Source organism: Micropterus salmoides, unplaced genomic scaffold (genome assembly GCF_014851395.1).
Source record: "Micropterus salmoides isolate LMB-PRFRI ecotype aquatic unplaced genomic scaffold, ASM1485139v1 Ms_hic_scaffold_2252, whole genome shotgun sequence".
NCBI classification, from domain to species: Eukaryota; Metazoa; Chordata; class Actinopteri; order Centrarchiformes; family Centrarchidae; genus Micropterus; species Micropterus salmoides.
Window position 1 is genome coordinate 1 of NW_024041432.1, and position 15,177 is coordinate 15,177.

At 42.3% G+C, this 15,177-nt stretch overlaps 9 non-coding genes across 9 annotated transcripts; all 9 read left to right on the top strand.

Annotated features, from left to right (window-relative positions):
- The first annotated feature begins 1,897 nt into the window (after positions 1-1,897).
- trnar-acg lies at positions 1,898-1,970 on the top strand. The gene has a single exon. It is a non-coding gene; the product is annotated as a tRNA-Arg (tRNA).
- Positions 1,971-3,969: 1,999 nt separating this feature from the next.
- trnah-gug lies at positions 3,970-4,041 on the top strand. The gene has a single exon. It is a non-coding gene; the product is annotated as a tRNA-His (tRNA).
- Positions 4,042-4,275: 234 nt separating this feature from the next.
- trnar-acg lies at positions 4,276-4,348 on the top strand. The gene has a single exon. It is a non-coding gene; the product is annotated as a tRNA-Arg (tRNA).
- Positions 4,349-6,352: 2,004 nt separating this feature from the next.
- Positions 6,353-6,424, top strand: trnah-gug. The gene has a single exon. It is a non-coding gene; the product is annotated as a tRNA-His (tRNA).
- Positions 6,425-6,658: 234 nt separating this feature from the next.
- trnar-acg lies at positions 6,659-6,731 on the top strand. The gene has a single exon. It is a non-coding gene; the product is annotated as a tRNA-Arg (tRNA).
- A 2,003-nt stretch (positions 6,732-8,734) lies between these two features.
- Positions 8,735-8,806, top strand: trnah-gug. The gene has a single exon. It is a non-coding gene; the product is annotated as a tRNA-His (tRNA).
- Positions 8,807-9,040: 234 nt separating this feature from the next.
- On the top strand, positions 9,041-9,113 carry trnar-acg. Its single transcript has one exon. It is a non-coding gene; the product is annotated as a tRNA-Arg (tRNA).
- Positions 9,114-11,115: 2,002 nt separating this feature from the next.
- Positions 11,116-11,187, top strand: trnah-gug. The gene has a single exon. It is a non-coding gene; the product is annotated as a tRNA-His (tRNA).
- Positions 11,188-11,422: 235 nt separating this feature from the next.
- Positions 11,423-11,495, top strand: trnar-acg. The gene has a single exon. It is a non-coding gene; the product is annotated as a tRNA-Arg (tRNA).
- Positions 11,496-15,177: the final 3,682 nt, after the last annotated feature.

Consider the following 15,177-nt stretch of genomic DNA (forward strand, 5'->3'; position numbering starts at 1 on the left):
TTAGGGACGTCACGTGTGCCAGACCCGGATAGTTTGTCAGTTAAAACGTAAAACGCTTACAACAGTCAAGATGTTGTGAGAAAATTCTAAAATAAATCATGCATCTTTCTGCCGGTTTTGGGTGTGTTGTGAAATATTTTGGTGGCATTTGATCCAAAGCTGAGTTAAAAAGAAATGTTGTTTATACTGTACAAGCTACAGCAAGATACCGAGTATCACTGCAGACTCACCGTTTGACCAATCTGAAACCCTTTGAAACACTTGATATCAGCCATCTGGAGAACGACTGTCGTGTTTGGTAGCTTTTGAAGAAAGACTTGTGGAGATGTAGATGTTAATTGAATTAGCATATTCTGAAAAATATAGAGTGACTGACTTCTGAATTGACCATAGGTTGCAGCGAAGCAAACGTAAGTCGCAAATCAGTTGAACGTGCTGAAAAGGTTTTAGCTCTCTAGGACGTACGGATGGTTTTCTTAGATTTTTTGAAGTTAGGAATGAGAAATGTCTAGAAATATACATTTCTTGTAGTAAGCAACGGCCACTTTGCGCATCATTACCAAATTTTATACATCAACTGAGTAGTGACCCGAGATCGTACAAACCGAATTTCGCTCGAATCCATCCATTACGAGGTATCAACCTTTTGCAAGTGTAGCGCCCCTAGTGGAAGAATATCCCAAGACTGCTCTGCAAAGCTCTGGCCGAGCATCTGAGCAGACGCATCAAGTTTGGCAACAATAGCTTAAGCCAATTTTGATCTACGGGTATTTATGTAAATTGTATGTAAATGCACAAAAGTAAAATTTATGAGAAAACACAGATTGACGTATCAAATTCTTTTGATAACTTTTGATCGGCGACGTCCACAGATGATCCTGCCAAAGTTTCAGGTCGATTGGCGAAACCGCCTGGGACGAGTTTGCAACAATAGGTTTTAGAGCAAATAGATAAAAAGTCGTATAATTTGATATTTTACAGCAGAAGACCATCGGAGCAAAGATGCACATGAATCCAGAGAGTACAATACTGAAAGAAGGTCCACTCTAAACGAAGCCGTTTTCGAGATAATTGCAAAAACACAAAGCTGATTGTTATAGCGCCACCATGAGGTCTATGAGGAACTTTTTTTTTTGCCTGAGCAGTGGGTGGAATTTGCAACCTACTAGCCAATTTTGGTGAGTTTTCGTCCAGCAGTTTTTGCTGCCCAACACTTTTAGCGGAGAGAAAGAAAAGAATGAAGAAGAAAAGAAAGAAGAAGAAACCAATAGGGCCCCAGAAGCTTCGCTGCTTGGATCCCTAAAACTGGACCATCAACATGTGGTAAAAGGTGTCTGAGCCCTTCACATCGGTCCCTCACAGAAACAAACAGCCTAATCTTGTGTTTAGTGTTACTTGCTCATCATACTTCTTTGAATGACAAAATTTGTCCATTAGGACATAAAAACAGTGTTACGTAAACAATCCATGGAAATTGACTGTCTGTTGTCACACATCATTCAGGAAACCCATACAAATAAAAGAGAAGAATAGTTGCTTTTCAGAGCTGAAACTATCCTCTCCCAACACACAGGCGCCCGGCCGTTCAAGTGGCCGTGATCGTATAGTGGTTAGTACTCTGCGTTGTGGCCGCAGCAACCCCGTTCGAATCCGGGTCACGGCATCAGCTGTGGGCTGGCTTTTTTTTTTTTTTTTTTACTGGACTCCAAAACCTAGCTCATTTTGCGTAGTTTTAAACTGGATAGCTCAAGTACATTTTCCTGCGTCAGGCCCCATACTTTCCGACTAACCTATCATTTGACCGGCGCCCCCCACACATGTCTATGACAAACAAGACCACTGCCGTTTGTAATCACTGCGGTGAGAACCAAGCTGGTCTCACGTGCTCCAGTGCGCAGGGCTAGTGGCGCAATGGATAACGCGTCTGACTACGGATCAGAAGATTCTAGGTTCGACTCCTGGCTAGCTCGTTGTGACCTTTAGCTTGTAAATCACTCAAGCTTCAACTGCAACATTCTGTCTCTATATACTGTGAATCAAAGAACATTTACATGTGAATGGAGCCAATCAAAGAACAGGCCTCCCAGCGGCAATGATCGGGATCCAAGCGAATCGCGAAAAGGCAACGTTTGACATTTTCAGAGGTGACGAACAGATGCAGATCACTTAAGAGATTAAAGTGATGACAGAATTTGGACTTTGAGATAATTGCGGAAACGCAAACTTGATTTTTACAGCATCACTTTGAGATCAGAGAGTGTCATTTCATGTACCTGACTACTGGGTGAAATGTTCAACCCAGCTGCGACATTTTGTCTTTCCAAGATTAAAAGTTTAAGCTGCACAAACACCTGATTTGGGGTATTAGGGACGTCACGTGTGCCAGACCCGGATAGTTTTGTCAGTTAAAACGTAAAACGCTTACAACAGTCAAGATGTTGGTGAGAAAATTCTAAAATAAATCATGCATCTTTCTGCCGGTTTTGGGTGTGTTGTGAAATATTTTGGTGGCATTTGATCCAAAGCTGAGTTAAAAAGAAAATGTTGTTTATACTGTACAAGCTACAGCAAGATACCGAATATCACTGCAGACTCACCGTTTGACCAATCTGAAAACCCTTTGAAACACTTGATATCAGCCATCTGGAGAACGACTGTCGTGTTTGGTAGCTTTTGAAGAAAGACTTGTGGAGATGTAGATGTTAATTGAATTAGCATATTCTGAAAAATATAGAGTGACTGACTTCTGAATTGACCATAGGTTGCAGCGAAGCAAACGTAAGTCGCAAATCAGTTGAACGTGCTGAAAAGGTTTTAGCTCTCTAGGACGTACGGATGGTTTTCTTAGATTTTTTGAAGTTAGGAATGAGAAATGTCTAGAAATATACATTTCTTGTAGTAAGCAACGGCCACTTTGCGCAATCATTACCAAATTTTATACATCAACTGAGTAGTGACCCGAGATCGTACAAACCGAATTTCGCTCGAATCCATCCATTACGAGGTATCAACCTTTTGCAAGTGTAGCGCCCCCTAGTGGAAGAATATCCCAAGACTGCTCTGCAAAGCTCTGGCCGAGCATCTGAGCAGACGCATCAAGTTTGGCAACAATAGCTTAAGCCAATTTTGATCTACGGGTATTTATGTAAAATTGTATGTAAATGCACAAAAGTAAAAATTTATGAGAAAACACAGATTGACGTATCAAAATTCTTTTGATAACTTTTGATCGGCGACGTCCACAGATGATCCTGCCAAAGTTTCAGGTCGATTGGCGAAACCGCCTGGGACGAGTTTGCAACAATAGGTTTTAGAGCAAATAGATAAAAAGTCGTATAATTTGATATTTTTACAGCAGAAGACCATCGGAGCAAAGATGCACATGAATCCAGAGAGTACAATACTGAAAGAAGGTCCACTCTAAACGAAGCCGTTTTCGAGATAATTGCAAAAACACAAAGCTGATTGTTATAGCGCCACCATGAGGTCTATGAGGAACTTTTTTTTTTTGCCTGAGCAGTGGGTGGAATTTGCAACCTACTAGCCAATTTTGGTGAGTTTTCGTCCAGCAGTTTTTGCTGCCCAAACACTTTTAGCGGAGAGAAAGAAGAAAGAATGAAGAAGAAGAAAAGAAGAAAACCAATAGGGCCCCAGAAGCTTCGCTGCTTGGATCCCTAAAAACTGGACCATCAACATGTGGTAAAAGGTGTCTGAGCCCTTCACATCGGTCCCTCACAGAAACAAACAGCCTAATCTTGTGTTTAGTGTTACTTGCTCATCATACTTCTTTGAATGACAAAATTTGTCCATTAGGACATAAAAAACAGTGTTACGTAAACAATCCATGGAAATTGACTGTCTGTTGTCACACATCATTCAGGAAACCCATACAAATAAAAGAGAAGAATAGTTGCTTTTCAGAGCTGAAACTATCCTCTCCCAACACACAGGCGCCCGGCCGTTCAAGTGGCCGTGATCGTATAGTGGTTAGTACTCTGCGTTGTGGCCGCAGCAACCCCGGTTCGAATCCGGGTCACGGCATCAGCTGTGGGCTGGCTTTTTTTTTTTTTTTTTTACTGGACTCCAAAACCTAGCTCATTTTGCGTAGTTTTAAACTGGATAGCTCAAGTACATTTTCCTGCGTCAGGCCCCATACTTTCCGACTAACCTATCATTTGACCGGCGCCCCCCACACATGTCTATGACAAACAAGACCACTGCCGTTTGTAATCACTGCGGTGAGAACCAAGCTGGTCTCACGTGCTCCAGTGCGCAGGGCTAGTGGCGCAATGGATAACGCGTCTGACTACGGATCAGAAGATTCTAGGTTCGACTCCTGGCTAGCTCGTTGTGACCTTTAGCTTGTAAATCACTCAAGCTTCAACTGCAACATTCTGTCTCTATATACTGTGAATCAAAGAACATTTACATGTGAATGGAGCCAAATCAAAGAACAGGCCTCCCAGCGGCAATGATCGGGATCCAAGCGAATCGCGAAAAGGCAACGTTTGACATTTTCAGAGGTGACGAACAGATGCAGATCACTTAAGAGATTAAAGTGATGACAGAATTTGGACTTTGAGATAATTGCGGAAACGCAAACTTGATTTTTACAGCATCACTTTGAGATCAGAGAGTGTCATTTCATGTACCTGACTACTGGGTGAAATGTTCAACCCAGCTGCGACATTTTGTCTTTCCAAGATTAAAAGTTTAAGCTGCACAAACACCTGATTTGCGGGTATTAGGGACGTCACGTGTGCCAGACCCGGATAGTTTTGTCAGTTAAAACGTAAAACGCTTACAACAGTCAAGATGTTGGTGAGAAAATTCTAAAATAAATCATGCATCTTTCTGCCGGTTTTGGGTGTGTTGTGAAATATTTTGGTGGCATTTGATCCAAAGCTGAGTTAAAAAGAAAATGTTGTTTATACTGTACAAGCTACAGCAAGATACCGAATATCACTGCAGACTCACCGTTTGACCAATCTGAAAACCCTTTGAAACACTTGATATCAGCCATCTGGAGAACGACTGTCGTGTTTGGTAGCTTTTGAAGAAAGACTTGTGGAGATGTAGATGTTAATTGAATTAGCATATTCTGAAAAATATAGAGTGACTGACTTCTGAATTGACCATAGGTTGCAGCGAAGCAAACGTAAGTCGCAAATCAGTTGAACGTGCTGAAAAGGTTTTAGCTCTCTAGGACGTACGGATGGTTTTCTTAGATTTTTTGAAGTTAGGAATGAGAAATGTCTAGAAATATACATTTCTTGTAGTAAGCAACGGCCACTTTGCGCAATCATTACCAAATTTTATACATCAACTGAGTAGTGACCCGAGATCGTACAAACCGAATTTCGCTCGAATCCATCCATTACGAGGTATCAACCTTTTGCAAGTGTAGCGCCCCCTAGTGGAAGAATATCCCAAGACTGCTCTGCAAAGCTCTGGCCGAGCATCTGAGCAGACGCATCAAGTTTGGCAACAATAGCTTAAGCCAATTTTGATCTACGGGTATTTATGTAAAATTGTATGTAAATGCACAAAAGTAAAAATTTATGAGAAAACACAGATTGACGTATCAAAATTCTTTTGATAACTTTTGATCGGCGACGTCCACAGATGATCCTGCCAAAGTTTCAGGTCGATTGGCGAAACCGCCTGGGACGAGTTTGCAACAATAGGTTTTAGAGCAAATAGATAAAAAGTCGTATAATTTGATATTTTTACAGCAGAAGACCATCGGAGCAAAGATGCACATGAATCCAGAGAGTACAATACTGAAAGAAGGTCCACTCTAAACGAAGCCGTTTTCGAGATAATTGCAAAAACACAAAGCTGATTGTTATAGCGCCACCATGAGGTCTATGAGGAACTTTTTTTTTTTGCCTGAGCAGTGGGTGGAATTTGCAACCTACTAGCCAATTTTGGTGAGTTTTCGTCCAGCAGTTTTTGCTGCCCAAACACTTTTAGCGGAGAGAAAGAAGAAAGAATGAAGAAGAAGAAGAAAAGAAGAAAACCAATAGGGCCCCAGAAGCTTCGCTGCTTGGATCCCTAAAAACTGGACCATCAACATGTGGTAAAAGGTGTCTGAGCCCTTCACATCGGTCCCTCACAGAAACAAACAGCCTAATCTTGTGTTTAGTGTTACTTGCTCATCATACTTCTTTGAATGACAAAATTTGTCCATTAGGACATAAAAAACAGTGTTACGTAAACAATCCATGGAAATTGACTGTCTGTTGTCACACATCATTCAGGAAACCCATACAAATAAAAGAGAAGAATAGTTGCTTTTCAGAGCTGAAACTATCCTCTCCCAACACACAGGCGCCCGGCCGTTCAAGTGGCCGTGATCGTATAGTGGTTAGTACTCTGCGTTGTGGCCGCAGCAACCCCGGTTCGAATCCGGGTCACGGCATCAGCTGTGGGCTGGCTTTTTTTTTTTTTTTTTTACTGGACTCCAAAACCTAGCTCATTTTGCGTAGTTTTAAACTGGATAGCTCAAGTACATTTTCCTGCGTCAGGCCCCATACTTTCCGACTAACCTATCATTTGACCGGCGCCCCCCACACATGTCTATGACAAACAAGACCACTGCCGTTTGTAATCACTGCGGTGAGAACCAAGCTGGTCTCACGTGCTCCAGTGCGCAGGGCTAGTGGCGCAATGGATAACGCGTCTGACTACGGATCAGAAGATTCTAGGTTCGACTCCTGGCTAGCTCGTTGTGACCTTTAGCTTGTAAATCACTCAAGCTTCAACTGCAACATTCTGTCTCTATATACTGTGAATCAAAGAACATTTACATGTGAATGGAGCCAAATCAAAGAACAGGCCTCCCAGCGGCAATGATCGGGATCCAAGCGAATCGCGAAAAGGCAACGTTTGACATTTTCAGAGGTGACGAACAGATGCAGATCACTTAAGAGATTAAAGTGATGACAGAATTTGGACTTTGAGATAATTGCGGAAACGCAAACTTGATTTTTACAGCATCACTTTGAGATCAGAGAGTGTCATTTCATGTACCTGACTACTGGGTGAAATGTTCAACCCAGCTGCGACATTTTGTCTTTCCAAGATTAAAAGTTTAAGCTGCACAAACACCTGATTTGCGGGTATTAGGGACGTCACGTGTGCCAGACCCGGATAGTTTTGTCAGTTAAAACGTAAAACGCTTACAACAGTCAAGATGTTGGTGAGAAAATTCTAAAATAAATCATGCATCTTTCTGCCGGTTTTGGGTGTGTTGTGAAATATTTTGGTGGCATTTGATCCAAAGCTGAGTTAAAAAGAAAATGTTGTTTATACTGTACAAGCTACAGCAAGATACCGAATATCACTGCAGACTCACCGTTTGACCAATCTGAAAACCCTTTGAAACACTTGATATCAGCCATCTGGAGAACGACTGTCGTGTTTGGTAGCTTTTGAAGAAAGACTTGTGGAGATGTAGATGTTAATTGAATTAGCATATTCTGAAAAATATAGAGTGACTGACTTCTGAATTGACCATAGGTTGCAGCGAAGCAAACGTAAGTCGCAAATCAGTTGAACGTGCTGAAAAGGTTTTAGCTCTCTAGGACGTACGGATGGTTTTCTTAGATTTTTTGAAGTTAGGAATGAGAAATGTCTAGAAATATACATTTCTTGTAGTAAGCAACGGCCACTTTGCGCAATCATTACCAAATTTTATACATCAACTGAGTAGTGACCCGAGATCGTACAAACCGAATTTCGCTCGAATCCATCCATTACGAGGTATCAACCTTTTGCAAGTGTAGCGCCCCCTAGTGGAAGAATATCCCAAGACTGCTCTGCAAAGCTCTGGCCGAGCATCTGAGCAGACGCATCAAGTTTGGCAACAATAGCTTAAGCCAATTTTGATCTACGGGTATTTATGTAAAATTGTATGTAAATGCACAAAAGTAAAAATTTATGAGAAAACACAGATTGACGTATCAAAATTCTTTTGATAACTTTTGATCGGCGACGTCCACAGATGATCCTGCCAAAGTTTCAGGTCGATTGGCGAAACCGCCTGGGACGAGTTTGCAACAATAGGTTTTAGAGCAAATAGATAAAAAGTCGTATAATTTGATATTTTTACAGCAGAAGACCATCGGAGCAAAGATGCACATGAATCCAGAGAGTACAATACTGAAAGAAGGTCCACTCTAAACGAAGCCGTTTTCGAGATAATTGCAAAAACACAAAGCTGATTGTTATAGCGCCACCATGAGGTCTATGAGGAACTTTTTTTTTTTGCCTGAGCAGTGGGTGGAATTTGCAACCTACTAGCCAATTTTGGTGAGTTTTCGTCCAGCAGTTTTTGCTGCCCAAACACTTTTAGCGGAGAGAAAGAAGAAAGAATGAAGAAGAAGAAAAAAGAAGAAAACCAATAGGGCCCCAGAAGCTTCGCTGCTTGGATCCCTAAAAACTGGACCATCAACATGTGGTAAAAGGTGTCTGAGCCCTTCACATCGGTCCCTCACAGAAACAAACAGCCTAATCTTGTGTTTAGTGTTACTTGCTCATCATACTTCTTTGAATGACAAAATTTGTCCATTAGGACATAAAAAACAGTGTTACGTAAACAATCCATGGAAATTGACTGTCTGTTGTCACACATCATTCAGGAAACCCATACAAATAAAAGAGAAGAATAGTTGCTTTTCAGAGCTGAAACTATCCTCTCCCAACACACAGGCGCCCGGCCGTTCAAGTGGCCGTGATCGTATAGTGGTTAGTACTCTGCGTTGTGGCCGCAGCAACCCCGGTTCGAATCCGGGTCACGGCATCAGCTGTGGGCTGGCTTTTTTTTTTTTTTTTTTACTGGACTCCAAAACCTAGCTCATTTTGCGTAGTTTTAAACTGGATAGCTCAAGTACATTTTCCTGCGTCAGGCCCCATACTTTCCGACTAACCTATCATTTGACCGGCGCCCCCCACACATGTCTATGACAAACAAGACCACTGCCGTTTGTAATCACTGCGGTGAGAACCAAGCTGGTCTCACGTGCTCCAGTGCGCAGGGCTAGTGGCGCAATGGATAACGCGTCTGACTACGGATCAGAAGATTCTAGGTTCGACTCCTGGCTAGCTCGTTGTGACCTTTAGCTTGTAAATCACTCAAGCTTCAACTGCAACATTCTGTCTCTATATACTGTGAATCAAAGAACATTTACATGTGAATGGAGCCAAATCAAAGAACAGGCCTCCCAGCGGCAATGATCGGGATCCAAGCGAATCGCGAAAAGGCAACGTTTGACATTTTCAGAGGTGACGAACAGATGCAGATCACTTAAGAGATTAAAGTGATGACAGAATTTGGACTTTGAGATAATTGCGGAAACGCAAACTTGATTTTTACAGCATCACTTTGAGATCAGAGAGTGTCATTTCATGTACCTGACTACTGGGTGAAATGTTCAACCCAGCTGCGACATTTTGTCTTTCCAAGATTAAAAGTTTAAGCTGCACAAACACCTGATTTGCGGGTATTAGGGACGTCACGTGTGCCAGACCCGGATAGTTTTGTCAGTTAAAACGTAAAACGCTTACAACAGTCAAGATGTTGGTGAGAAAATTCTAAAATAAATCATGCATCTTTCTGCCGGTTTTGGGTGTGTTGTGAAATATTTTGGTGGCATTTGATCCAAAGCTGAGTTAAAAAGAAAATGTTGTTTATACTGTACAAGCTACAGCAAGATACCGAATATCACTGCAGACTCACCGTTTGACCAATCTGAAAACCCTTTGAAACACTTGATATCAGCCATCTGGAGAACGACTGTCGTGTTTGGTAGCTTTTGAAGAAAGACTTGTGGAGATGTAGATGTTAATTGAATTAGCATATTCTGAAAAATATAGAGTGACTGACTTCTGAATTGACCATAGGTTGCAGCGAAGCAAACGTAAGTCGCAAATCAGTTGAACGTGCTGAAAAGGTTTTAGCTCTCTAGGACGTACGGATGGTTTTCTTAGATTTTTTGAAGTTAGGAATGAGAAATGTCTAGAAATATACATTTCTTGTAGTAAGCAACGGCCACTTTGCGCAATCATTACCAAATTTTATACATCAACTGAGTAGTGACCCGAGATCGTACAAACCGAATTTCGCTCGAATCCATCCATTACGAGGTATCAACCTTTTGCAAGTGTAGCGCCCCCTAGTGGAAGAATATCCCAAGACTGCTCTGCAAAGCTCTGGCCGAGCATCTGAGCAGACGCATCAAGTTTGGCAACAATAGCTTAAGCCAATTTTGATCTACGGGTATTTATGTAAAATTGTATGTAAATGCACAAAAGTAAAAATTTATGAGAAAACACAGATTGACGTATCAAAATTCTTTTGATAACTTTTGATCGGCGACGTCCACAGATGATCCTGCCAAAGTTTCAGGTCGATTGGCGAAACCGCCTGGGACGAGTTTGCAACAATAGGTTTTAGAGCAAATAGATAAAAGTCGTATAATTTGATATTTTTACAGCAGAAGACCATCGGAGCAAAGATGCACATGAATCCAGAGAGTACAATACTGAAAGAAGGTCCACTCTAAACGAAGCCGTTTTCGAGATAATTGCAAAAACACAAAGCTGATTGTTATAGCGCCACCATGAGGTCTATGAGGAACTTTTTTTTTTGCCTGAGCAGTGGGTGGAATTTGCAACCTACTAGCCAATTTTGGTGAGTTTTCGTCCAGCAGTTTTTGCTGCCCAAACACTTTTAGCGGAGAGAAAGAAGAAAGAATGAAGAAGAAGAAAAGAAGAAGAAAACCAATAGGGCCCCAGAAGCTTCGCTGCTTGGATCCCTAAAAACTGGACCATCAACATGTGGTAAAAGGTGTCTGAGCCCTTCACATCGGTCCCTCACAGAAACAAACAGCCTAATCTTGTGTTTAGTGTTACTTGCTCATCATACTTCTTTGAATGACAAAATTTGTCCATTAGGACATAAAAAACAGTGTTACGTAAACAATCCATGGAAATTGACTGTCTGTTGTCACACATCATTCAGGAAACCCATACAAATAAAAGAGAAGAATAGTTGCTTTTCAGAGCTGAAACTATCCTCTCCCAACACACAGGCGCCCGGCCGTTCAAGTGGCCGTGATCGTATAGTGGTTAGTACTCTGCGTTGTGGCCGCAGCAACCCCGGTTCGAATCCGGGTCACGGCATCAGCTGTGGGCTGGCTTTTTTTTTTTTTTTTTTTACTGGACTCCAAAACCTAGCTCATTTTACGTAGTTTTAAACTGGATAGCTCAAGTACATTTTCCTGCGTCAGGCCCCATACTTTCCGACTAACCTATCATTTGACCGGCGCCCCCCACACATGTCTATGACAAACAAGACCACTGCCGTTTGTAATCACTGCGGTGAGAACCAAGCTGGTCTCACGTGCTCCAGTGCGCAGGGCTAGTGGCGCAATGGATAACGCGTCTGACTACGGATCAGAAGATTCTAGGTTCGACTCCTGGCTAGCTCGTTGTGACCTTTAGCTTGTAAATCACTCAAGCTTCAACTGCAACATTCTGTCTCTATATACTGTCAATCAAAATCCATAGGCGAAACTGCTTGGGACGAGTTCGCAAAAATAGGTCACATAATTTAACATTTTTAGAGCAGAGAAAGAAAGAGTTGAATAATCAGAACAAAAACAATAGTGTCCCAGTTGCTTGCTGCTTGGATCACTATTTAGGTGTAGCTGAAGAGAGTGAAATCTGTATTCATAACCACCCTTAGATATGTCGCAATCGAGACAGTCACCTAAATCAAAATAGATTGCAACATACTGGTCAGTGGTGCTTGTTGTATGGTAGAGCTTCTTCTGAATCAAGAAAGCACAGCTTTTCGCGATGCTATTTCTTTCCACTGTTGCGGAAATGTCTTCATGGAGTGTAGTTTTAATTTAGTTTATTATTCTCCGAGAAGACTCATGTTCTTGTACAGTACATACAATTTCATTAGTTTTGTGCCCTTTTGTGTACAGCCTGTTTCTTTCTAGTCTGAGTTTCTTTGACTCTGTTTGTCTTTTCTGCTGCCATGAATTACACAACCTGATGTTAGTTGCTGAATAACATTTCCTCCTTGCATCAAAAATTTAACTGTCGAACTGTAGAGCTTGTGAGATAGTCAACATCCTGTTGCATTTTACTCCATTATTCATGTGTTATGTCCTGCATTTGGGCCAGAACGACAGGTTCGGGCCAAATGCAAGATTCAGGACTCTGGCTGATATAGTTTGATAGTTTAATGGATGAAATTGTACACACAAGCAACACAAGCAGTGGCAGAGTCCAAGTATATCTTAAAAGGAACGAAAATCCAAACGAGAAGATTCAAAAACTCAAACACAAAATCAGATAAACAGGGCCCCGGCAACTGATGCTGTAAACCTAACCTCCTCGGGAGGATTTCTCCTCAGCACAGAGTGAAATCATAGGCTACACTGTCCTTCTTTATTACACCGTGACTCTGTGACACAAGACAACTGTCAGGTTGGCAACAGTTTCACTAAAACACTACCATGGGCTACATTACTGCAGTAATCACTGTTTAAACTAATCTATAGGCTATAAAAACTTATCATTTAACTGTGGTGCAGCTGAAACAAATTTTGTTTAAGCGTTTTTCATTATTAGTTGCATAGTCTGAATGTGTGTTGACAGCATTTCATTAAATACGAAAAGATTTATTAATGTAAAATAGATGTCTAAAACTTTACAGTCAGTTAAAACCTAGACACATTTTTCATTGCAAAAAAAATTTATAGGCTCAACTACTGAGTCAGACTGTGACTTACAGTCACAGGTCCACGAGTAAACCGTTTCTTATATTTGCTACATATCTTCATCTTCAGGTAGCCGATTGCCACCGGCATTTTGTGCCTTCAGGTCACAGCTGAATAAATTTAGCCTATTTAAAAATCTAATGTAGCCTAATAGGAATAAAGGAGAATTCCGCACTTTATTCCAGGTTGGTAAATGATGAATGAGCAACGCTGTATTAAATGTAGTATTGTTAACGCATTGATCCTTCCTCTACTCCTGCCTTTAACATAATAACTTATCATGGTCTGCGTTGGCACGCATTCGTATTTCTAGCTCTACCCTTAAAACGCAGGCTCTGCTCTTTATTTACCCTTGCCATGGTGAATCGTAGAGCTCCATTAATGATGGATTTTTTTTTCATTGCATGCGCTTCCATCAGGTTCAATATACTCAGATTTTATTGAACTAATTCTGATCAGCTGTTCGCCTCTGGGCGTGGCAGGGCTGAAATCATGAATGAAACTACTCCAATCCTATTGGCGTTGCTAGAACGGTAGCGTGTGACGGCGTAACTGGAGGCGTATATAAGCACGCCAGCACACCTGACACATTAGCTCTTTGCTATGAAGCAAGGCACTCAGGCAGGGCGAGGTGTGGCCGACCGACGCAGTGTCTCGTTCCCCTTCTCGGGAACAAGGGTTACATACGTAAACCGAGACGTTCCCCTTCGAGGGAACTCGAACTGCGTCGGTGACGACACTATGGGAACGCAGAATACCCACTATTCCACGCCGAAGCCACCCGCCTGCCCCCAGTGTGCAAAAACCTGTAGGCATGACTAGGAGGAGTGCATGGGTCCGGGTGCAGAAGGAAGGTCCAGACTGTAAAACCGGATGAAAGTGTGAGGAGTGGCCCATCCAGCTGCCTCACACAAATCCTGGAGCGAAGCCCTGCGAGGAGGGCCCTAGAGGCCGCCATGCTCTCGTAGAGGTGCGCCCTCATGGCCATAGGTGAAGGCAAACCGCGCACCTGATAGGCCAGGGAATAGTCTGAATGATCCAGTAAAATACTGACCAGGCAGAGCAGATGATCTCCCATCCTCCGCCGTCACATGAGGTGGGGATGATGGCGGAGTGCGGCACCTGATTGATGAAGCCCAGTGAGCAGACAATGAAACCTCACTCAGCAGCCTCCCAGTGAACACAGCACGAACATAGCCTCAAAGACCAACAGGGAATCCGTACTGAGATGACTCACACAGAGCTTTATTATGGACAACATACTTTGCTAACCCGCTAACTGTAGCCTATCTGTCTGTATCTGTAGCTTATTAGCTCGGCCGGTTAGCCGTGCTGCTAGCGGTTCTATTAGCTTACTCAGCCCAGGGTGCCAAGAACCAAATCCGGCAAGAAAACCACCTCTGTACTGTATTCCAGGCGGGCAAACTGGCCTCTGTCGGTCTCAGAGGCTGTGCTCGGCCCTGGTCCAGTGTTCAACTCACTGAGAGCTGGAACTAGTCAACATGGTCTGTTTCTGACTCCTTTCAGTGTCTGTGCTGGTAGTAATACTTATGTTGATGTTGCACATATTTGACTGTAACATGTTGTTTATTTTATATTGTATTGCAGTTTTACAACCAGGATTTCAGTAAAGAAAACACTCAACCTGGAGGTCAAGACTAGACTGGAGTCTTATTGTTGATGTATGCTATCTGTCTAACACTACTGGGACGTATCTGCCATGACAAATAGTCTGCAATATTGCATGGGGGCGTAAAAACCACGCCAATGCTCGTCTGAGTACCATAGACTGTAGCCTGTCTAAAAAAATAGAGGAAACTTCTGCTTAAAGTAATCCCTATGAGTAATTAGCAATGCCCCTACTCGACTTCCACAAACTTCTACAGAAATTGCAGCACTGAAAACCAAAATCCCAGAAGTGAACGTAGTTACAACTGTTATGTATGGAAATTACACACTTTACCATGGACTCAGTGACAAGAGCATGCTAACACATGGCTAATTAGCACCAACAGAAAAGGAGAGCTATGACCTAATAAATCTAAAAGTGGTAGTCCTCCCAGGAACTCTCTAGCTGCAAGCCTAAGAGAAATAATTTCCCTGGGAAATTGGAGGATGATTAACAGGCAGAGCCCAGCGCCCTGAGATTTACACAAATCGTGTCAGCTGCGAATGGGAGTGGGAGCACAAACCTCCCCAAAAGGTGCACCTGGAGAACATACTTTCACTTTGAAAGTATTTTGACTTTGCCTCAACAAGTCATGAGTAAAATTGTATTGCATCTGTAACCTATTTTACTTCCTAAATCACTCGTCTGTTCCTTCGCCAAGGACACGAGACAAGGGGAATCAAAACAAGATCAAGACATAACACAGTA